The sequence below is a fragment of the Coregonus clupeaformis genome, chromosome 18, assembly GCF_020615455.1.
Source record: "Coregonus clupeaformis isolate EN_2021a chromosome 18, ASM2061545v1, whole genome shotgun sequence".
NCBI lineage: Eukaryota > Metazoa > Chordata > Actinopteri > Salmoniformes > Salmonidae > Coregonus > Coregonus clupeaformis.
The window spans coordinates 25,628,619-25,652,800 of NC_059209.1; positions in this window are offsets into that span (position 1 = coordinate 25,628,619).

Below are 24,182 nucleotides of genomic sequence, written 5' to 3' on the forward strand. Positions count from 1 at the left end.
ACTTAGCCTACATGCATGTGAAAATGCATGTTGTTCATACAGTTATGAAACAATCGAAAAATAGTGATATATTCTGAAATGATTATGCTAATTAGGTCATGGTGTCTTGTTAAGTATCAGATTGGAGCCATATCGCAACCATTTCCAAAAGAAAGCGCTGAGGAGAAAAGTAATTGGCTGCATCTCAAATGGCACCATATAGCCTATTCCCTATGTAGTGCACTACTTTTGACAGGGGCCCATAGCGCTCTGGTCAAAAGTAGTGCACTATATAGGGAATAGGGTGCCATTTGGGATGCAGACATTATTAAGCTTGTATGAAAAGTTCATATCTGTGACCTTTTTCATCCCCAGGTAAAGGAAATGGAACGGACGGCAGATGGCAGAGAGTCCCTTGAGCTGATGAGAGTGACACTAGCGCTTCTCCAGGGCTCCAGGGATGCTGTCCCAGCACATAGTAAAGGTAAGAGTGTCACTGTATCCCTCCATGACAGCCCACACTAATGTAAAGGAACCTCAGTGAATACAGGGTGTCCAGGGATGCAATCCCAAAACACAGTGTGACAAAAAGACAGACTGACAGACAGGCGGGCGGGCGGACGGGTGGGCGGGCTGGCGACCAACAGACAGACGACAGACAGACGACAGACAGACAGAGAGCAGACAGACAGACAGATCCTCAGCCTGGATACATTTATAAGTGGAGAGCCCCTGAGCCTGGAAAGGTCTGCCAAGGGACTGCCTGCCTGCCTGCCTGCCTGGCAGAATGACAGGGGCTTTAACACACTGCACCTGCTGTTGCTTCTGCCCTTATCTGGGCAAACGCCTCACTAGCTAACACACTGCCTGCCTGGCTGGCTGGCTAGGACACCGACCGGATCTAAAGTCTGACAGTGGCACTTCTCCCATGTAGTACTTCACCTCCAAATAAAAAGGCTCACTGCTAGACAGAGTGTGTGCCAGTCACACTGCTCATTAAACATTACTTTGATCCCATTGGCTCCTGTGGGTCACTGAGAATCTCATTGTGTTTTCCGTAGAGACCTACTGCTGCGGCTGCTGCTTGGGTTGCTGTATTATTCATGTAGAGTATTTATCCATAAAGTTTTTTCCATTATCTTCCCAGGAATATAAATGATGCTTTAGTCTACTTGCCAGCCACCATCTACCCTCCATCCCCACCCACCCTCCTTTCATTTAGATTTTGTTGCTATTAAAGGGTCCCCCTTGAATAATGAACAGTCTCACATTTTGTCTAAATTAGCCTTTATCATGCACCACAATCAAATTAGCACAGTGAGACTACATTTTTGCTATAATTAGATCTCCTTTAGAAATGGTTGGAGGGCATCTTGTACTAAACAGGCTCTACTTAGCTGATACACACTACTCGGTGAGAGAAAATAATTCAAGGAGAAAAGCATCATTGGCCCCCAGCAATTACTGAGGACCCTGACATTGTGTCAGACAAGGAAGTTATGACAGCCCTTGATGGGTTGTTGCCACAGTGCAGAGTAATTCAACAGTGAGACAGTTCCCTAGGGGCTTATGTAGAGGCACTCAACCTAGAATACATTTCCCTATTTATCGTCAACCGCACAATTATAAACTGCTGTGCATTGGAGAGCACCAGGGACCAGCTCTCACTTGGGAGTGGTGGCCAGTAGCTGCACGTACCAATATAAATATCTAATTATCGATTAGGCCTGTTCCTTTCTGATCTGTAGAGATCACTTCAGCAGGGAAATGGAGCAGGTGATGTAGCTCTTTAATGTGTATAGTTCCATGTGGCCAGCCACCTAGAAAGAACAGCACTGGGAGAGCGCAAAGCCACACCGCGCCGCTCCATCCGCTAATCGAAAATTGCACTTCACTCGAAAACGCTTCCTCCCTGCAACACTTTTTGGTTTCCAACCCATTTGATGTTAACGTCTCCTTACATTATTGATCTGTTTTCTCTTTGCTTTCTCTCCTTTCTCCTCTTCAGACACCTCCCTGAATATAATACAAATCAAAAGCAAAGCCCCACAGCAAAACAGACACTGATTTATCAGCAAGGTATCATTTACCTCTTTGACCCACAGGCCTTTTCTGTGCCTGCATATCTCTGCTTTAGTATCCTGTTGACATTTAGTGCGAGAGCCTTGTTTTATGTGTGTAGCAATGAAGACACTCCCAGATGCTGCATGTCCAGGGGAATATAATATTTTCCATTGCATGTTGAACATGAAAACATCGCTGCTAATGCAGAACAACAATCCTTGATTCAATGGTCCCTCGTGTGGAGCTCTGGGAGCAGGAGGGTCACACACATACACACACGCATGCACACGCACACACACGCACACACCACACACTCTCATGGGGAACATATTCTGTCCTACCAAGGGGGCTTCAGCACCAGAACAGACTAGAGAAAATGGTGTCCCTGCAAAGAGGACTAGGCTTAATCTGTGTCCGGCAAACTGTCCCATAGCATTACATTTTGAGTGCCATGTTTAGAACACTTCTCAGTAGGTGGTGATGTCTAAGGTTCCTCTTCTGACACCAGAGAAGTGGCAGGGAGAGGAGAGGCAGGCTCTGCTAGCAGAATGGATGTTCATCCTACGCCCAGCCTGGCCTCATTTCTAGGCTAGTGCTGCCCATCCCTCCCTAATCCCTCCCTAGTTCAATTGCCCTACTTTAACATGTATCTTTCACTATTAGCCCATGTGTGGTGAGGAAATCACTTCCCTATAGGGTTTCTATATGATGACAGTTCCCCCAGCAGAGCCTTCCATGACTCTCCGCTCCACTATGTAAACATTGACCAGTATGAATACTAACAAATGCTGCACTGACTGTGTGTTGTAGTGGCATTATTACAGCAGGAGATCCTCTTGCAGCGGTGCGTCCCCTACTCCCCTCATTCCATGTAAACATAGCTAAATCACTGCTTGCTAATGCTAACCCTATGAAGCACACTTCCTCTCTTTGTCCCCCACTGCACACTGGACACAGGGCTAAGGTCAAAGGCTAAGCCGGGTGCCTGGGGCAAAATTTAATTACTGTGATTGCTTAGTATTTGAATTAATTTGTGGAGAACTTAAAGGCCCTAGTGGCTGGGAAGAACACAGACAGACTGAAGGCTGACACACATTAATTAAAAGCTGCCGCAGATCACAGGGACGGGCATTGGGACAGAGATGTGGACTGGCATGGGGACAGAAATGGGGACTGGCATGGGGACAGAAATGGGGACTGGCATGGGGACAGAAATGGTGATGGGCACGGGAACAGAAACTGGTAAGGGGAAGAGGCTGCAGTGCTGTGGCTGTGGCAGTAGTGTGGGTTTGCCAGCCTGATTTGATTGTGATTGGTGCTGAAGGGCCTCCACCAGCCTGATCATAGTCTTTATGTGTGCCATTTGTGTGTTCAGACTGCAGTGGAGGATGTATGTCATTTGTAACACAGGCTACTATTGGACATTCAGATGGGCAGCTTTTAATGTGTACTGTACATGATGAGTAGAGAGACCATCTGCAAGTGTACTGTACCTCGATGTGACACAAGCTGCTATCAGAAAGGACATCTGGATGGGATGGGCTGGTTTAATGTATACAGTACTGTACATGATGAGCATACAGTATAGAGTGATTATGCACATGTAGGCTACCTTGATGTATTAATGAAGACAACCACCTGGTCATCATGTTTATCATGAAGCAAGGCATGTTGCCTCTAGCAACATACTTACTACTTCAGCATTTCAAGTGTTTCTAGGAATCCAACTACCAAATTACATCCATTCTTAATAATTTTTCCAGCGGGATGCCATATTCCACACAGGAGAATCCATCTGAAGGTGGAAACTAAGGAGTTAGGCTGGCTGAAGTAATGTAATGCATCCCATATGTAGGCATTCCTGCGCTGGTGAGTCCTGCGCTAAGCACAGTTATAAAATACCACTTAGCTTACATCTGCACCTCTTTTGCAGGAACATATTGCCAAACTAATGAAAACCCCTTCAGCTGCCTAGATTAACTTCTTCCGGGGTTTTAGAAGTCAAGTCCTCAATTGCCTCAGGCACTTCTTCTCTCTTTCGCTCTTTCTTTCTCTCTCTATCTGATTTCACCTGTAAAGCTACCGCTTCTTCCTCCCAGGGCTAAACTCTGACGGAGCCAATTGAAGCAAAGAGAAAATTAACTGCTGGCTCACTGGTTTTTATTGCTTTGTTTCAGATTGTTTTTTTGTGTGTTATTGCTGTTGCTAAAGTGTGACAGAAACAGAACTGCTTCGCCTCAGGCTGTTTTTCTATTTTGGTATTTTAGTATGCAACCCTTGTCTCCTAGCCTGTAGTGTCTGTCAGCGTCTCATATTCTGGACCTTCAATTTGTTTCCTCGGCAGCCAGTTGCATCCTGGGAAGGCTGTTCCGTGCGTCCAGGCTGGGAGTGAATCTCAAATGTATTTTTTTGATTCCTTGTGTCCTCTCTCCTTGATTCCTTCTCCAAGTTCATTGGGGAACAAGGTCTAAGGGGAGGAAAATCAGACCTTTTCCTCCAATGTGTTTTGAGAAGGAGGTGAGGATAGAGGACATGAGCAATCAAGGAAATACAATTGCGATTCACCCAGGGGCTCTCCTCCTGTCCCGCGTCGCCCTGCTCTGATTGGCAGACCCAGTGTCAGCAGCAGCAGCTGCGTCTCTGTCTATCTGTCTGCCTCACCCTCGGCCCCTCGGGACATTTAGGTTGGCTTTCCAGGCAAGGACACATAAGTCCCTACGCTGCATGTTTAATCATGGCCAAATGTGGTGATTTAGAGATGCTAAAGCCACTCACAGAAACACTCCAAAGGGCTGGGAGTCTGGAATTAGATTGTGGCAGAGTGGTAGAACTCCCATTTGACTTATTGTGTATCTCAGGAGAAAATAGAGGCTTGATAATGGCACCACGGGTGGTCAGTGTTCAGTCAATATGTAACTTGTACGATTGAATACTCCTATAATAAAATTGTAATCTCACCTTTAGGAGGATTAAGTGTCACCTAATCACCTAATTATTCATTAAACAGTGTAGTCTTGTTCACAGGCCTGTGAGATCATTTGAGGCTAACCAGACTCCTGCACACCGAGGCTATAATTTGATCAAATCAATGGTGGGCTACATGGCTGCAGAGCATTTGGTCTCATTAATACATGATTTATTGTATCCAGATTCAAGCGTAGGAGGAAGAGAAAGATTATTATCTATCGTTATTAATTTGACATTTGTCCAAGGAACAGCAGGGCAAGTCTATCTGCAAGTTCAGCGAAACATGAAATAATGACCTCTTGCAATCAGAATCCATAATCTGCACAAAATGAAATTCTATAATGCATCTCTATCAATGACCAGCAGGCAGCCGGGGCTGGAACTAACTACTTGACATGAAAGGAAACTCAGCACCTTTATTCAGATGGAATTGTACTGAATTGTACGCTCAGGAAAACAAGAACAAACATGATAATTTTACATTATCCGGTGATTGCTCTATAGTGATGCCTCTTGTTCGCTCAAAACCACTAAAGCACATTACTTAGGATATGACCACTCAAACATGGACCACAACCAAAAAACATTGCATAAAGCTTTTCAATCTCCACATATCCATGAACTTTGAGTATTAGTTTATCATTGTCGTAGAAGGCTGACTACTTTGGGCTTTGCTTCCTGGCTCTGCTTGAATCTGCTGCTGCAGAGGGCATAGCTACATGCCGACAAATGGAACTGTTAAATTCATGGAAGGGCTTTAAGAAAATATTTACATAACCAGTGTTGAAACTAAACCTTGCAAGCCCCAGGGTTATTAGTGGTATTTATACTTCATAAATCCATGCCCTTCCCTTGCCAAACACACTTACGGGGCCCGGCCACTCCATTTGAAGTTCTCAAGCTTTATAGGCAAAGAGAAGTAACACGCAGATACACAGATCCAGAGGCAATAACATCTACCCACTTAAAGGCTTTAAACAGCAGACATATTGGAGTATACCCACATAAAAATATACTATATTATAAACTGGGTTGTTCGAGCCCTGAATGCTGATTAGCTGACATCCGTGGTATATCAGACCATATACCACAGGTATGACAAAACATTTATTTTTACTGCTCTAATTATGTTGGTAACCTGTTTATAATGGCAATAAGGCACATCGGGGGTTGGTGGTATATGGCCAATATACCACGGCTAAGGGTTGTATCCAGGCACTCCGCGTTGCGTCGTGCATAAGAACTTAGCCGTGGTATAGTGGGGAAAAAAAGTATTTAGTCAGCCACCAATTGTGCAAGTTCTCCCACTTAAAAAGATGAGAGAGGCCTGTAATTTTCATCATAGGTACACGTCAACTATGACAGACAAAATGAGAAAAGAAAATCCAGAAAATCACATTGTAGGATTTTTAATGAATTTATTTGCAAATTATGGTGGAAAGCATTTGCAAAGCATTTGCTATTTTCTTTAACCTGTAGGGAACACAATATATGATCTATACTTGGCACAAATTGTGATATGGGGAGGGGAATGGGCAGGGTATATGCAAATGAAATACTGTAGTATTTACTATAGTTAAAAAAGTGTAGTGTTTTTGCGGACTGTAATGTTTTTGCGGACGTTACTGTAGTATTTACTACAGTGTTTTTTTGAGGATATTACTATAGCCTTTCTATAGTATTCTACAGTATACTACAACATTCTATAGTAAGTACTACACATGATCAAGGAATACTACAGTGTGTAGTATAGTATTCTACAGTATACTACAGTTTACTATAGAATTCTATAGTAAGTACTGTAGTATTCTATAGTAAACGGTAGTATTTATTCATGTGGGATAGCTATGTATATCAGGCTCAAATACCTGTTTCTCTGGTAATCAGTGAGTTATGTCATCTGAGTGATCAATACTACTGATAGACAGTCAGTGACTTGCTCTCCATACAGGATTACTGTATTACTGAGGGCCAGGATTCATACTGTAAAATGTGTGCTCTGTTCTGACTACTGAGGCAGTGGAAAGAGTCCAAGCTAAAATAACTTGGCACTCTCCACTCCACTGTATGCTTATTTGCATTGGGAGCCATGAAATCTTTCTTTGTCCTTATCCTAGCGGCATAGGTTTTTGTATGGAAATAGGTTTCTTTAGTAACCCTACAGGCTGGAGTCTCAACCACTTAAGCATGGAACGATATGACCCCTTTCATCCAAACCATAACAACTATGGACATAAAGTCAGATGTAAGCAATCACCCTCTTTTTGATTGGGAAATGTGAATGCATTTTGGGGGACTTCCAACAGAGAGTTGAGAGAATATGTTTTTCTAGGTTTGGCTTCAGAGAAATGAATAGATATGTATTCAATCTGCCAGATTAACTGTGGAAATCAAGTCAAATAAATCTGAAATCAAATTGCTTGATTTATTGTGTAATCACAAGCAACTGACAATATCTGCTAACAGTGAATTGATTGCAATATCTTCTAGTGAGTTGATTATTCGGTTTATCGGTTTATCAATAGTAATGCAAAAACAAATCAACAGCTTGATATTGTGTGAGACTTTACTACTAATAATGCCTTGCATGAATTTCACATATATTCAGCATTTCAAGTACAGTATCCAGTCAGACAGGTCTATTGAAAGAGTGCAGTGTACAATGGAAAAGTGTCTTGTTATTGTAAAATGTCTTACACTGTGTACATTTCCCAGTCTTGGACCTGAGAGCCAATAACCTCTGTAATTTCTCTCTTAACAAACCTGTAAAGCCTCGATGCTGTTTCAGAGCTGATGAATAGCTAGGCATGGCTCTTGTCAAGGGTCTGTCATCCGTGGAAACATTTATCAATGGAGAATAATAGAGCTGAACAGAACCAAGCCAGTCAGGTCCTTGAACGATCTAAGACTGTACAGATGACCTCGGTCAAACAAATATCAAATATTTGAGATACACTTTCAGTTAGTTTGCCTGATACAATAGAACCAACGAAATAGTGTAAAAATAAATACAACTCCAAGCTTAATCAAGCACACTTCAAATACTTTGTGCCGTAATGTATCTGACCCAGCTCTGCTGTACATAGTCTGAGAAGTACACCCTAGAAAAGTCCACTTCCTGCCCCTGTGGTATAATGTAGTGGAGTGAAACTCCAGAGATAGTCAGACATCCGGGGGCAGTCTATCTAAACACCATTAATCAACATCCTATACAGCTAGCCAGACTACCACGGCCAGGCAGCCACTTAGTCCTTTATATAGGAGGCAGGGAGAGCCACTGGAGTGGAATGGGGATGCACCCATTGTTGTGAAATGGAGTAAAGAGTGGCGGCTCACCCCGACGACATCACACAATTCACTGAGAAGAATGGCCTGGAGTTTGTGGCTGCTGTTTATCGAATGCTCCATCAGACAGCCATGGAATGCCAGCCACAGCCACTGTTTCAAATGAAGCCATCAGATTTTTTATTCTTACAGTGGCTCACCCAACTGCAGTTTACAACGATGACTGTGCAGCCAGCCGGGCTGAATAATTCCATGCATACAGTTACCGTACACAAGAGCTGGCTGGGCGAGTTTATCTTTATTGCACTGGAATGCTGACCTACTCAGATAATTGAATATCTGGGTGAGAGAGTGAGAGATACAAGATTAACAGTGCTCCCAGCTGCTCTTCTCTTCTCTCCCAGCCACTCTGGAGGAGTTTCTGTTTCTCTGTGACCCACTTCCCTCTACTCAGCCAGGAGAAAGACACTTGTTTCTCCCACTAAGAGGTGGACGTATGGAAAGGAGATAAGGCATAGGGCTTTTTCTGATGCCCCAGGGGGAACATTTAACATTTTAGGGAGACATGAATCTAATGCTGGGTGGCATTTAATTCCACTGTCCATAAAATTCAACTTTAGGACTAGACACTTTGATCGGTTATTTCCTCAGCTCTGCACTAGGTGAAAAGTGAGTGGTCCTCACCCTATCTGTCAACTATTTCAACCATTTCAAACCATAGTCATCTATATAAAATGAATTTACCGAGCCAACAAGAGTACAAGTTTGTGTGCATGTGTGTGTGCATGCGTGTGTGTGTGTGTGTGTGTGCGTGTCTGTGTGTGTGTCTGCGTGTGAAATATGAAAGAAAGAGCTGTCTCTATCTCACACTCCTCATATCTAATTACAAGTGGTGTCTGGTGGAGTGGAGTGCTGGAGAGATAAAACAGCTCTCTACTGTCGGACGGCCATGTTCCTTTGTTCCATTCCAGATGCCATTTACAAAACAGCTCTGCTCTGTCTCACTCACACACACACAAACACACATCCACTGTTTACGCACTTGGCCGTTCATACAGTGTGTCGAGAGCTAAATCCAGTCCTCAAAGTAGAGGGAGATAGCACCCAAGCACATGCCTGTACCATTAAAATATCTTAAGTTTACCTTTTAAAAGCTGATTTTATGGTTGAAGCGCTTACCCCGTTCTCAAAACAACACAATATGCATCATCAAACGTATTATATTCAGGCTTGTTAAATGGAGCTGTTTGATTTTCAATGGATACATTTCCTGCAACTAGGCATTTACTAAATAACTGAGTAAATATTACATGGATATTTTTTCTTCTTCGACTATGCACCGGAAGATAAATCCAACGTTTGGTGAAGTCATAATTTACCCCCATCAGTAACCGTGGAGGAGAATGACTTCTTGTACTCAATAATTCTCTCACTTCACGGTTCAACGATTATTATTTTTGTTGGAGAATTTAACTGTGGAGGGAGAAAGTGTCAACCACACTCTGGCCCGGACTATTGCACTTATAATGGATATCACAGGCTTCATACTTTACTTTTCATAACACCAATTAAACCATTCAAAGCATGAATAATGGATGTGCTGGGCTGAGGCAGTGGGAAAAGGCATGTTCAGTATTGATGGAAATCCGACTCAGTTCCCGCCTTGTGCAGAGGGGGGATATGCTTCACTGTGACAAGCTAAAACATATGTTTTCTTTTTGCAGGGAATAAAAAGAGGTGGTGCTGCTGGAGCATAGCAAGCTAGCAGGATAGGACCGACCGCATATTAATGGATCTAAAGCTTCTGTCTCATATAGTTTGTAGGCAATAGGCCTGGTGAGGGAGGGTAGAATGCACAGTTAGTATGCATCCCAAATGGCACCTTATTTAGTGTACTACTTATGAGCCCAAAGTAGTGCACTATATAGGGAATAGGGTGCCATTTGGGATGCAGTCTTAGACTCATATAAGTGCAGAGGATGCAGAGATGGCCCTGTCTGTATATTAAGATGTATATTATGGGCATTTAAAAAATCGGTTTGTTTCTCAGAGCATTTTTTAGCCGTCATTCATGCAGGGCTACAAGTGCTTGTGTACACTTTGCAGAAAGCTGGTAAGGTAGGGAGGGCAGCAGAAACGGACTGGCCATTGGGGCATTCTAGAAAATGTCAGATGGGCTGGTCCATATGTAACCCAGTGGGCCTGTCTAAATTGTTGTTTTGTGTGTGTGTATCAGACCTGGGATAACTATAGTTTTAAATATGCTTTGTGAGAAGTAACTATTTTTGGGGGGGGAACAAATAGCTACTTTGGAGGTGACTACAACTATTTGAATACATATCCCAAAAAATGACAACTTTTTGAAAATATTTGAATACAGATCTCAGGAAGTGACTCCTTTTCAGAAACTATTGAAATGAGTAACTTCCAAGTGAATTTAACCTCTACGGGATCGGTGTCCCGTATAAGGGATGGTTGAGCTAATGTGCGCTAATGTGATTAGCATGACTGTTGTAAGTAAAAGCAAACTTTCCAGGACATAGACATGTCTTATATGGGCAGAAAGCTTAAATTCTTGTTAATCGAACTGCACTGTCCAATTTACAGTAGCTATTACAGTGAAAAAATACCATGCTATTGTTTGAAGAGAGTGCGCAACAACAAAAAACGTATCACGGCAGCTGGTTTGATACATTCACCTCTGAAGGTAAATAATGTACTTACATTCAGTAATCTTGCTCTGATATGTCATCCTAAGGGTCCCAGAGATTAAATGTAGCATAGTTTTGTTTGATAAAATCTATTTTTATATTCAAATCTACAGTTTGAACCCCTGCTGTCTCTGGCTCCACACCCACCACGCCCGGCCATCTAGATGTGTGAAAGTTAGTGTATACATTTACATTTACATTTTAGTCATTTAGCAGACGCTCTTATCCAGAGCGACTTACAGTTAGTGAGTGGCGTTGCAAGCGCCATGCTCTACCAACTGAGCTACAGGGGACATAAGATAATGATCCATCATGTATGACATTCCTGGGAGTGTGTAAACTTTCATTTTCGCATTACCATATCATTTTTGTATGTTCTCTATAGTTATGTACTTGAAAATGTATCAATTGACCAATTCGGCACATTTGGGCTTCACTGGATCAATCTGAAACTTTGCACACACACTGCTGCCATCTAGTTTAGTGGCCAAAATCTAAACTGTGCCTAAACTGCAATATTATATTGTGGCCTTTCTCTTGCATTTCAAAGATGATGGAACAATTATTTTATTTGAAAATGCATGGTTTTTGTTTGTATTATCTTTTACCAAATCTAATGTGTTATATTCTCCTACATTAATTTCACATTTCCACAAACATCAAAGTGTGTTCTTTCAAATGGTATCAAGAATATGCATATCCTTGCTTCAGGTCCTGAGCTACATGCAGTTAGATTTGGGTATGTCATTTTAGGCGAAAATTGAAAAAAAGGGACCGATCCTTAAAAGGTTAAATCATATTTGTATTTGAGAGATAATAAGCCCTATACTAAAACAGTAATAAACCAGAGACAGAATAGCCAGATTAAAGTAAGGACCTGGGGGGGAGACAAAATGGCTCTATTCCCTGTGAATCTCATCTGAGAGGCTCGGTTTGAAACTCTCCTGGTTAAGTTTGCTCTGTGTTTCAACGCTCAAAGAACTGTTGAAAAGTGATCCTAACAAGAGTAATATCCACTATAAAACTGTCTGGCTTATGACACGTTTAGTGGCTGAGGCACTTTAGAGCCCTCAGACTGAGATTTTGTGTCCTGTTAGGTTTAGATGTGTAATTCGAGTCTCAGTCCAGGAGAAGTCACAAGCAAGGTGTTGCTGTCAAGTTGTGCTCTGACTGCACTGCCTCTCTACCCTGTCCATCTCTCTCTCTCTCTCTCTCTCTCTCTCTCTCTCTCTCTCTCTCTCTCTCTCTCTCTCTCTCTCTCTCTCTCTCTCTCTCTCTCTCTCTCTCTCTCTCTCTCTCTCTCTCTCTCTCTCTCTCTCTCTCTCTCTCTCTCTCTCTCTCTCTCTCTCTCTCTCTCTCTCTCTCTCTCTCTCTCTCTCTCTCTCTCTCTCTCTATCTCTCTCTATCTCTCTCTCTCTCTCTCTCTCTCTCTCTCTCTCTCTCTCTCTCACACACTCTCTCTCTCACACTCTCTCTCTCTCTCTCTCTCTCTCTCTCTCTCTCTCTCTCTCTCTCTCTCTCTCTCTCTCTCTCTCTCTCTCTCTCTCTCTCTCTCTCTCTCTCTACACCCGTCCATTTCTCTCCTCCAGCACAGATAGATTACAGAAGACAGACCCAGAAGCCACAACACAGCAGGTACATGCTGGCTTAGCATGGTCAACGTTCACCTGGCCCGTGCCCCATCGCGCTGTGAGACAGAAAATGCGGCTGTCTGGCTGTAACTTAAGCAAGAAACTTGCAAGTGTTTCACACTGCTTTACAGTTTTTCTCAATTGCTAAAACACTAAACCCTATTGTCTGAACCAAATGCTCAGTTGCCTGAACCCACTGATTGAATCAATCACTCTTTTGGCAAAACCATAAGCACTTTTCACCTGTTTAGACATAACTTGCCAACACATTTTCATTGTGATGCACCTGTGCTGCATAATGGTGAGCACAGGTGACAAAAGTCAAACACAATTAGAGCACAGGTGTCACCACTTGAACACAACAACTCAAAATTGATCACACTTGTGGCTAATGATGTGAGGGAACATATACAGTAAGCCAGTTCAGAGAGCACTGGTTTGTGAGGCCCTACAATGGATAGAAATCTGAGAGGAAGAGTTCGTGTGAGAGGAGGTCGAGGTGGTCGAGGTGGTCAGCGAAGACAAAGAACAGTAATATCTGATGAAATCAGAGCTACTGTGATTGACCATGTTCTTGTCCATGGTATGAGCATGAGGGAGGCTGGACAAAGGGTACAACCAAACATCAGTAGATTCACTGTGTCCACCATAATCCGAAGATTTAGAGAAGAGAACAGGTAATTACCTTTTTTTGACATTATAGTACAGTATGTAAATGTTAACAGCAATTACTGTATGACATACTATATACTGTACCACAGTATACTGTAAGTAAATGTTTCAGTACATCACTGTACCAATGTACTGTAGTATTGTAATGGAGGGTTGGTCTAACTGTTTGTAGGCCTAGTATTCCATGTATATTTTTTGTAACTCCATGTTCTCTTTTTGTAGAATTGAAAGACTGCCACATGGGGGTGGGAGGACAGGTATGTTCTCCCCACACCAAGAGACCCTAATTGTTGATATGGTCCATGAGAACAATGCCATTAAACTGAGCGAAATTCAGCAGAAGATCATTGAGGACCATTTACATTTTGAGGGTATCAACAGTGTCAGCCTCTCTACTGTTGATCGTGTCCTCAAGCGCAACAGACTGCGCATGAAACAGCTATACAGAGTGCCCTTTGATCGCAACTCAGACAGAGTCAAAGAGCAAAGATTCCAGTATGTACAGGTTGGCATATATCCAGACACATTCAATGTTGATTACTCTAAGTAGTGATTTACTGTAGTGGCCTAAATCACTTTTTCCGTATCACTTACAAAACTATATCTATTTCTACAGAGGGTTTTTCAACTGGATGAAATGGAAAGACCCCCATCAATACATCTACATGGATGAAGCTGGGTTTAATCTCACCAAAAGGAGAAGGAGAGGCCGTAATGTGATTGGCCATCGGGCCATTGTTGGTGTTCCTGGGCAGCGTGGTGGCAATGTCACATTATGTGCTGCCATCAGCAATCATGGGGTTGTCCACCATCATGCCAACCTGGGGCCCTACAACACTCACCCGCTCCTCATTTTCCTCAATCACATGCGAGATGCTTTGTTAGGGCAGCAGGATGAGCATCCCATCTATGTTGTTGTTTGGGACAATGTGAGTTTTCACAGAGCCCTCCAGGTTAGAGAGTGGTACAATATGAACCAAGGTTTTATCAATCTTTGCCTTCCACCGTACTCCCCTTTCCTAAACCCCATTGAGGAATTCTTCTCCTCATGGAGGTGGAAGGTATATGAACGCCAACCTTACACCAGGGTAAATCTCCTGCAAGCCATGGGACTTGCCTGTGGTGACATAGGTGTGGAGGCATGCCAAGCCTGGATACGGCATGCCAGGGGTTTTTTCCCCCATTGCCTGGCCAGACAAAATGTGGCCTGTGATGTGGATGAAGTCCTGTGGCCTGACCCAGTACGGAGACATGATGCTGTGGCTGAGTAATGCACTTATTTGTATATTTTTGTACTTTATTTTTACATGGGCTTACTGTACACAAGTGGCAAACACATAAGATTTGTGTATGGGTGGTCCTCTGTAGCTCAGCTGGTAGAGCACGGCGCTTGTAACGCCAAGGTAGTGGGTTCGATCCCCGGGACCACCCATACACAAAAAAATAAATAATGTATGCACGCATGACTGTAAGTCGCTTTGGATAAAAGCGTCTGCTAAATGGCATATTATATTATATTATTATATATTATATATTATATTATATATATTATATATTATATTACAGTTTTTTTGGATTGCTTACACACTAAAATTAAAAGTAGTACACTATTAGCAAAACCTTACACTCAAGAAGCAAAACATCAGCCCATATTTGCACAACTATAAGCACATTGTCAACCTTACACTTGTTGCAAAACTCTACACACAGTGATTTGCAAAACACTAAACACACTTAACATACATTACACACAAAAATCTATCATGAAGTCACGTCCTTGCAATACCAAAGCACTGACTGTCAAATTACCACACCGTCCAACCAATTGGTTCAACACAGTCATCAGGTGTGCAAACACTCGTTTGCTTAATTGTAGACACACCAATCAGGTGTATAAGCACTATAGAAAGCAGCAGGTGAGTTCATCGGTCTTCAAGCACAATGGAAAGAGTCAGAGAAAGAGTAAGACGAGGAGGAGTAGGAGGACGACGAGGAGAACGAGGAGGAGGACGAGGAGAACGAGGAGAACGAGGAGGACGAGGAGGACGAGGAGGACGAGGAGAACGAGGAGGAGGACGAGGAGGAGGACGAGGAGAACGAGGAGAACGAGGAGGACGAGGAAGACGAGGAGAACGAGGAGGACGAGGAGGAGAACGAGGAGGAGGAGGAAGGGGAGGAAGAGGAAGAGGAAGAGGAAGAGGAAGAGGAAGACAAGAAGGTGCTCAAAGAGGACCGAATCTGACAAATGAGATCCGCGCAACACTGGTTGACCACATTGTCAACCACGGCCTGACGCTGAGGGAGGCTGGACTGCGAGTACAGCCAAATCTAAGCCGATATACAGTGGCAAGTGTGATGAGAACATTTCGACTGGAAAATAGGTATTGTAAAAAAATCATCATATCAAAAACATCTGCACGGTTTCAGTAACTGCTTACAGTACTATATTCTATGCACTATCAGCACTTCTGTTACCTTTTCCTGTGAAATTACTGTACTATTGTATACTGTTTTTTTTCTACATAGGATTGAGGGTCAGGGACGACAAGGGGGAAGGCCTCCTATGTTCACAGAACAGCAAGAGAGGGAGATAGTAAACATGGTTTTGGCCAACAATGCTATAACACTCAAGCAGCTCCAAGCTAACATTGTCAATAACCACGCCATTTTCAACGATATCCATCAGGTCTCAACATCAACACTGGCACGCATCCTAAAAAAAAACATATTCAAATGAAGCAAATTTATCGAGTGCCTTTCGAGCGCAATTCGAAAGGGTGAAACGACTGCGGCATGATTATGCAGAGGTATGTATTCACTTTAGCAGTGTGATCTTGCATACTGTCTCATAATCTTTTACTGTACTGTAATATGTATACTAGATCTACACTGAACTACACAATTTTGCCTGACACTGTTTTTCAGAGAGTTTACGAATGGATGGAGAGGAGATCCAGCATGAGTTCATTTACGTAGATGAGGCTGGGTTCAACCTGACGAGAACACGAAGGAGGGGAAGAAACATCATTGGCCACAGGGCTATAGTCAATGTCCCAGGGCAACGTGGGGGTAATATAACACTCTGAGCAGCCATTACACAGAATGGGGTCCTCCACCGCCATGCCCATATGGGCCCTTACAACACAGCACTCATACTTACATTCTTGGACCAATTGCACAACATAACAGCAGCAAATCAAATCGATCATATGCAATACATTGTTGTCTGGGACAATGTGTCTTTCCACCGCTCTGCTCTGGTTCAGAACTGGTTTCAGCAACATCCACATTTCACCGTCCCATATCTTCCACCATACTCTCCATTCCTCAACCCTATAGAATAGTTTTTCTCGGCATGGCGGTGGAAGGTATATGATCTCCGTCTCCAGGCTGAGGTACCCCTCATCCAAGCCATGGAGGAGGCCTGTGACCAGATGGAGGTAGCAGCAATGCAAGGATGGATTCGTCATTCAAGACGTTTCTTTCCAAGGTGTCTTGCTAATGACAACATTGCCTGCGATGTTGATGAAATTCTCTGGCCAGATCCAGCTAGGCGAAGAGACAATGTCTAGTTATTTTTTTTATTTTTTTGAACTTACAATACGTAAAGTGACGTTTGGTTACAGTATTATGAATCTCCATGTCAACATTTTGGGCGTGTTGAGAAATAAATGAGTTTCTTCAGTCTGCAACATTGGTCTTGTGTAGTGTTTGGTGAATTTACATTATATTTGTACTTTGTTGAGAGTAGCCTACTCTAATCATAGGGAAGTAGAAGTGCTAAAAGTGTTTTAGGTTTATCACAGCAGAGTGTAACTCGTGCAAACAGAGTATAGTAATGTGAAACGTGTGTGTTTCATATGGTAACAAAGTGTGGTTTTTAAAAAGAAGTGTATAGTTTTTACAAGAGTGTTTAATTTTGCAAAGGATCTGTAGTGTTTTGCTAATTGGGTGTGTGGTTGTGCTAATTGTGTGTAGTGTTTTGAAAACACGGGCCCTGTTTTGAAAATCGTGCTTAAGCAATAAAAAAAAACTGTATTATATTATATATTTCTGTTTGTTTTTACAAGTGCTACATGTAAATGCACAAGATTTCTGTTTTGTCTTTTTGTACAAGTGCTAAATGCACAGTTTTTTTTTGTTTTGCAACATGCATTTAGCCTACAGTGAACAATAAACATTTATTTCTCCAGCTTCATGTCCTGCGCATTGTGTTTTCTATTTTTCTACGTAGTGTTTAGTGACTGTTCAGTAGTGTTTTTTATTTTGATTGACTCGGGGCACGATTTGACAACATAGTTCAGTTTTGAGCACAGATTGAACTGTTTTGAGGTGAAAGTTTGGTTTTGCAAGAAGAGTCTGAGGTTTTGTGAATGTAGCTTGAAAATTGGGTTTTGTGTTCACAGTTAAGAGAAAAGGAGATCAGCTTTCAAGAAATGTGTCTTAGCAATCGAGAAAAACTGTAATTGCTCAACTCTGTTTCAACCCGGCCTCTGCCGCCTGGCAGTATTATAATCATGTTATGGAGCGGGCTGAACACTGAGAATTCCTTTGATTAATAATCCTGACAAGTCATCCCATTATTATAAATTAAACCGGCAAAACTGCTGAATGTGTTGTATTATCTTACATTTCATAACAGGCATGAAATAGATGCTGCTGTTTAAGGCCAGGCAGCTGATTAGGCAGCACAAACACTTCTCTCCTCCTGCTGTGAGCTATGTGTGTAGTCGGTCGCTCCCTCTCTGCTTTTCCACAGCTTCCACACGTCACTGGGTAAACTATTTTCTGCGTCTGTAATTGCATGTGAATTCAATCTATGCCTCATTTGAAACCCAGACAGTGATACACACACGAATGAACACACAGATGCATGTGCATACACGCGGACATGCACACACACACACACACACACACACACACACACAATCACTCACTTAACCACACACACACCACAACAACAAAAAAACAAGTACACAAGAAAGCACATCCAATGATCCATCAACTCCAGTCGCACACGTTACATGTGACCAGGGGATTTTATTAACTGGCTGGCAGTGCAAATTCACTGTCGACAACATAACCCGGGAGCAGTGTGCTGGAAAATGGAGTGCTGTTCTGCCAGGTCAGTCCACATAATTCCCCAGTAGCAGGGCTGTTTGTGATGAGCCGTGCTGCTCAATGCTCAGTGTGGTGCTCTAGTGGCTGGGGACCTATCATTATGGCTGCGTCCTGTGGTCTGGCTGCCTGGCTAACTGTCGCCCTGACGGGGTTCACAGCCACAGATGAGAGCGAGAGAGGTCTCTCTTATGATGACAACTGATTGGTTGGTTCACCTGCAACTGCAGCACCACCATGGATAATCAGGTTTAGGTTAGGGTCTGGGACAATGTGTATAGGATTGCAATTTACAACTTGAAGGGGACTGTTCTTTATGAATGAGGTTCATATAATAATGTAACAACGATAATATTAACACGTTCATAATAATAACCTACACTGTAAAAAATTGCTGTATTTATACAGTAAAATGTAACAACAAATTACAGTTTTACTGATAAACTGTAAATTACTGTAAACCGCAATGCACTTTGGGGTGGTTTTGGGTCTTGCTTGAAAAAAATACAGTAATGTACACTGAGTATACGAAACATTAAGGACACATGCGCTTTCCATGACATAGACGAACAAGGGGAATCCAGGTGAAAGCTATGATCCCTTATTGATGTCACTTGTTAAATCCACTTCAATCAATGTAGCTGAAGGGGAGGAGACAGATTAAAGAAGGAATTTTAAGCCTTGAGACAACTGAGACATGGATTGTGTATGTGTGCCATTCAGAGGGTAAATGGGCAAGACAAAATATTTAAGTGCCAATATTAGGAAGGTGTTACTAATGTTTGGTATACTCAGTGTATACTTTTCTACAGTAAAAACATGGATCACACAGCATTGTGGGAACCATGCAGATGTCCACAAAATTCACATTCGGATACGATCTTGGTAAGTGACAGTTTAACAATACCTCTAGTGAGCTTCCAATTTATAGAAATATTTAGTTTTATGAATTAACCTGATTTCACTTGTACCTTGTGCAGTGGTGATTTTAGCATGTCAATATTGGTGGGACAAACAAAACAAAAAAAATGTTAATGCATGCCAGCAAAGCCACTACACAACACAACACAAACAATACATTAATTGCACTATAACGATGACAAACGGTGCCGACAAACTGTTAGGGCCTACATAAAGCTGTCCCAACAGCAGAGCTTTCTTTTCAGTACCATGGAGTGAATCCTTACCACCGCCACACCTGGCTATCAGCGGAGCCTTGTCCGGCAGCGAAACAGTTAATTCAGCCTCATTTACTGCAGTTTAAAAAAACATAGCTGATATGGCTGACTTGCTTAAACATGTGGTTTCTACTGACAATTGAGATGCATAAGGGAAAGACGAGTGTATAAGAGGCAATACGTAATTTTGATTAAGACAATAATGAGCGAGCTAGGACGGACGTAGTCAATATAACTATTTGTTCAGCACTTTTGAAATGTACAGCGATAAAATTCCAAACATGGGCCGTTCTTACAGTGTTCTCCCTGTACACCAAGTCAGAACCGTAGGATAAATAAAGGGGGCATATAAGCAGACAATGAAAGCTCTTACAATATTCAATTATTACATTTCTCTAAAACAGATTATAAGCTATGTGCACCACCATGTCAGAACAGTAGGCGAAATTAAGAGGGGAAAATAGACCAAATTATTAGGGTGAGGCACATGGGCTACTAACAGCTTACTACACAACATACACTTAGTATTACTTATACATATCTCCTTGGCATATTACATCATTTATGCAGCAGCATACAATACATGTTTGGTCTCACCTTGTTGTGCTGTGCTCACTTGAACAGGAAGGTGGCGCGGCGGTCCTTCTTGTGGACACATTTTGTCATCAAACTTTGTCATCAAAGTCTGGCATTCTCTGGATTTATGGTGCTTTCAAGACAACTTTCATGACGTCAGTGATCTTCAGGTCAGAGCTCGAGAAAGAGGCCCGAGTTCCCGACTTTGAATTCCGAGATGGATGCCCGTTCAAAACACATTTTCCCAGTCGGAGCTTGTTTTTTTCTGAGTTCCCAGTTGTCTTGAACTCACTGAAGTCTGAGATTTCCCAGTTATGAGTTTCCAGTTGTTTTGAATGCGGCAGAAGTCATGCTGGATTGACAGCATGGCCAATGTATTCAACCTTTTCTGGCCCATGGTGTGTTGCCAGTGAATGTTTATCCTTTTAAGCTTGGAAAAGAGACCCTTAAACCCAGACTTGGACCACACACCCTCTCCACTGAATAGCAGGCTAGTGATTGCTTTGCAAAGCTTGCAGTTAGCCACTGATTCCTTCAAAACCACTCATTGTTGAATTTGCGATTTCCAACTTGTGTAATGTTTATGTCCAATGGCCGATGAGCACCGATACGTTTGATCTATACTTTATCGCCATATGACAAGGATTGAAAGGATTTGCCAGTAGATTGTCGACTTGATTCATGATGATGACTGCTTTCTGGCTTGCTATCAAAAATGTTGAAAGTAAGATGTTGACATGATCAGTCCAATCAAAGCTACGGTAGATATAATATGATTTGACGTCATTTTATCTGTGGCCAATCACCTTGAGCCTTCTTGGATGGGCACTCCTAAAGTAAATCTATGGCAGCACCCAAGGGGCTTGAATGTTCGAGCTCTCCCCGTAGATTTTGCGGTGACGTAGTGTCCCCATGAGTGACAGAACACTGAGCCAATCACGGTCCAACTAGAGAACATTACCAACCCCTACGCTCTGTATTTTCCGCTGGCTTCCCCAACACCACAGAAAGCACTGAGCTAGGCTGAAACACCTGCGTTTTGGAGCTGCCTTACTCAAGAAAGCAGAAAAGAGAGCATGTTTGTATGCGGCTTTATTAACTCAATGATCGTTTGTAAACTGATATGTGACACGTATTAATGACAAAATAACATGCAAAACAGGCAACAACAAAAAAAAGCTCTTCCCCACCTGCCCTGAATGACTACCACTGACCTTGTGGAGGAGTTGGATAAAGTGTTCAGTGTATGGTGGCTAGATAGCTAATGTGATGAGGGCACAGGCATAACGTCACTGCTAGAGCAAGCTACCGGCACAGATAGATCAAGGAGCATGTACCCAGTGTTGCCAACTAAGCGACTTTGTTGCTAGATTTAGCAAGTTTTCAGAACCCTTCAGTGACTTTTATCGGTAAAAGAGTATAGTGACAAATGTAGCTACTTTTTAAGGCTGCCCCAGCGACCTTTGGTTGATTTAGCAACTTCCCTGTTTGTGTGTGTGTGCCTGCTCAGCTGAGCTCAGCTGTGCTGCTCTGCAGTTCGATCCCTGTCCGTGGTTCCGCCGGCTGCTGCGTGTGTGAGCACCCCTCACTTGAGCCCCTCCCCCTGCCTCTCTCCGCTCCCTCCCCCTGTCTCTCTCCGCTCCCTCCCCCGCCTCTCTCCGCTCCCTCCCCGCCTCTCTCTGCTCCTTCCCCCGCCTCTCTCTGCTCCCTCCCCCGCCTCTCTCTGCTCCCTCCCCGCCTCTCTCTGCTCCCTCCCCGCCTCTCTCTGCTCCCTCCTCCGCCTCTCTCTGCTCCCTCCTCCGCCTCTCTCTGCTCCCTCCCCTGCCTCTCTGCTCCCCTCCCCGCCTCTCTCTGCTCCCTCCCCCGCCTCTCTGCTCCCTCCCCCCGCCTCTCTCTGCTCCCTCCCCCGCCTCTCTCTGCTCCCTCCCCCGCCTTTTCCACTCTAGCCTCTCAGTCCTCTCCCCGCTGCTGTAGCGAGTGAAGTGAATTTAAACCTCTCTGTTGACAAACACACTTTTTTCCTTGTCTCCTTTCGTCCACATGGCTGCTGGCTGAACTTTGCTACCAGTGAAAATATTGTGAAAATTGCCCTTTTTTTGGAACCCAAAAAACGGAGGCAGTGGGAGAACCTATTCAATTAAGTAAAATAAATGTTTAAATGTTAAAAAACAGTGTATTATTAGCTAGCTATCTAGCTGGCTACACCACTTTGTAGGCTAACTCAACTGAGCTGCTAGCTAGCTAGCTTTACACACTGTGTAGCTAAGTGTATTAAATGTTAGCTAGCTATCTTGATGTAATCATTGTAAATTGAAAACACAGTCTCTATGTAAATAACAGCCATGGAAGAGGGTAAAATTGCAGCTCCAGCTGTCATGGGAGGGTGTAGGCTACTGGATAGTGCAGGTAATTTTGTGGGAGGACATTATGAAAAGATTCTCAAGTTCCAGTCCCTAGAAGGGATTCTTAGAGGACAGAGAGATAATAGCAACATAATATGCAGTGCTGTCTAATTTGAGTGTAATGAAGCCTGTTTCTTTGTGATGTTTTCTGTCCTCAGCTATGGAAAGCTGTGAAAGCATGTTCGCAGTTGAAGAGAGAGGTCCCAATGAATGTCTCAAGAGACTAAGGGTGTTTTCACACTTGGTCCCTTTCAGCTAATTTTTGTGAACAACTTTTTGTGCAGTGTGAACACTCCAAAGGAACTCAGACCCCTCAAAAGAGCGCCCGAAGTGAACCGAACTGAGACCATCTCGAGAGGTGGTCTGAGTTCAGTTCGCTTGAATTCCGCGGTCCAGTACCCTTTTTTAGGACAATGTGAATGCAAAGCTCCCCAGGTTCGCTTGTCATTATTCCCGTACCACACACTAGACTACTGCAACACCATTTCCCCTCACATTGGTACATTTACATTTTAGTCATTTAGCAGACGCTCTTATCCAGAGTGACTTACATTATCTTTTTATTTTATTTTTCATACTGGCCCCCCATGGGAATCAAACCCACAACCCTGGCGTTGCAAACGCCATGCTCTACCAACTGAGCTACATCCCTGCCGGCCATTCCCTCCCCTACCCTGGGCCAATTGTGCGCCGCCCCATGGGTCTCCCGGACACGGCCGGCAGAGCCTGGATTCGAACCAGGATCTCTAGTGGCACAGCTAGCACTGCGATGCAGTGCCTTAGACCACTGTGCCACTCGGGAGACCAGGTACCACAAAAGAGGGAAGATGATGATGTGCAGGTTCACGGAAATAAATGTGTGCTGTTTTGGATATTGATTAGCGATTATCAAGGACGCACAGAAATTCCAAAATGTGTGGAATTTTTAGTTCAGATTATTTTTTTGCAATATGTGATCTATAGCCTAAGAGCTTCATAAGCTGTTTATTGATTGTGGGGTTTGAATAGTGTCAGAAGACAATATATTTGGTGAGAATCACAACAAAGGGTACAAAATCTGTTCTAGCTCTTAAAGGGGCAGTAGCCTACCTTGGGTGTACAATTTATAATTACAGCATTATTTATTCTGCAGTTGTTCTATTGCTATTTATTCTGTTACCAATCAAATGTACATGTTAATAGTATCTTCTGATTACAATTATTATGCCTAATCTTTTAACTAAATGCAATCTATTAGCTTCCAAAATGTAAGTAGGTATATCTAGCTATCCGACAACACATTCTGATGGAATGGCTTGTCCTGCACTTTGTAAAAACTCATTGAGTGAATGTTGGAAAAAGATCTTAGTTCCTTTCTAAACATAGCAATGTGAATGCAAAGAGGACTCAGTCCACAAAATAAGTGAAGTGAACTGTCAAAAGAGTTGAGTCCTCATTCAAAGGCAAGGGCAGTGTGAATACAAAGAGAACTGAGAGCTTTTGCTTTAAAGAGTTCACTTTAAAGAGGACTGAGATCGGTTATTTTAAAGAGGAGTATATGTGAAAACACCCTAAGGGTATATCCTATATGCCAGGAGTTAAATGTGTAAGCCTACCTAC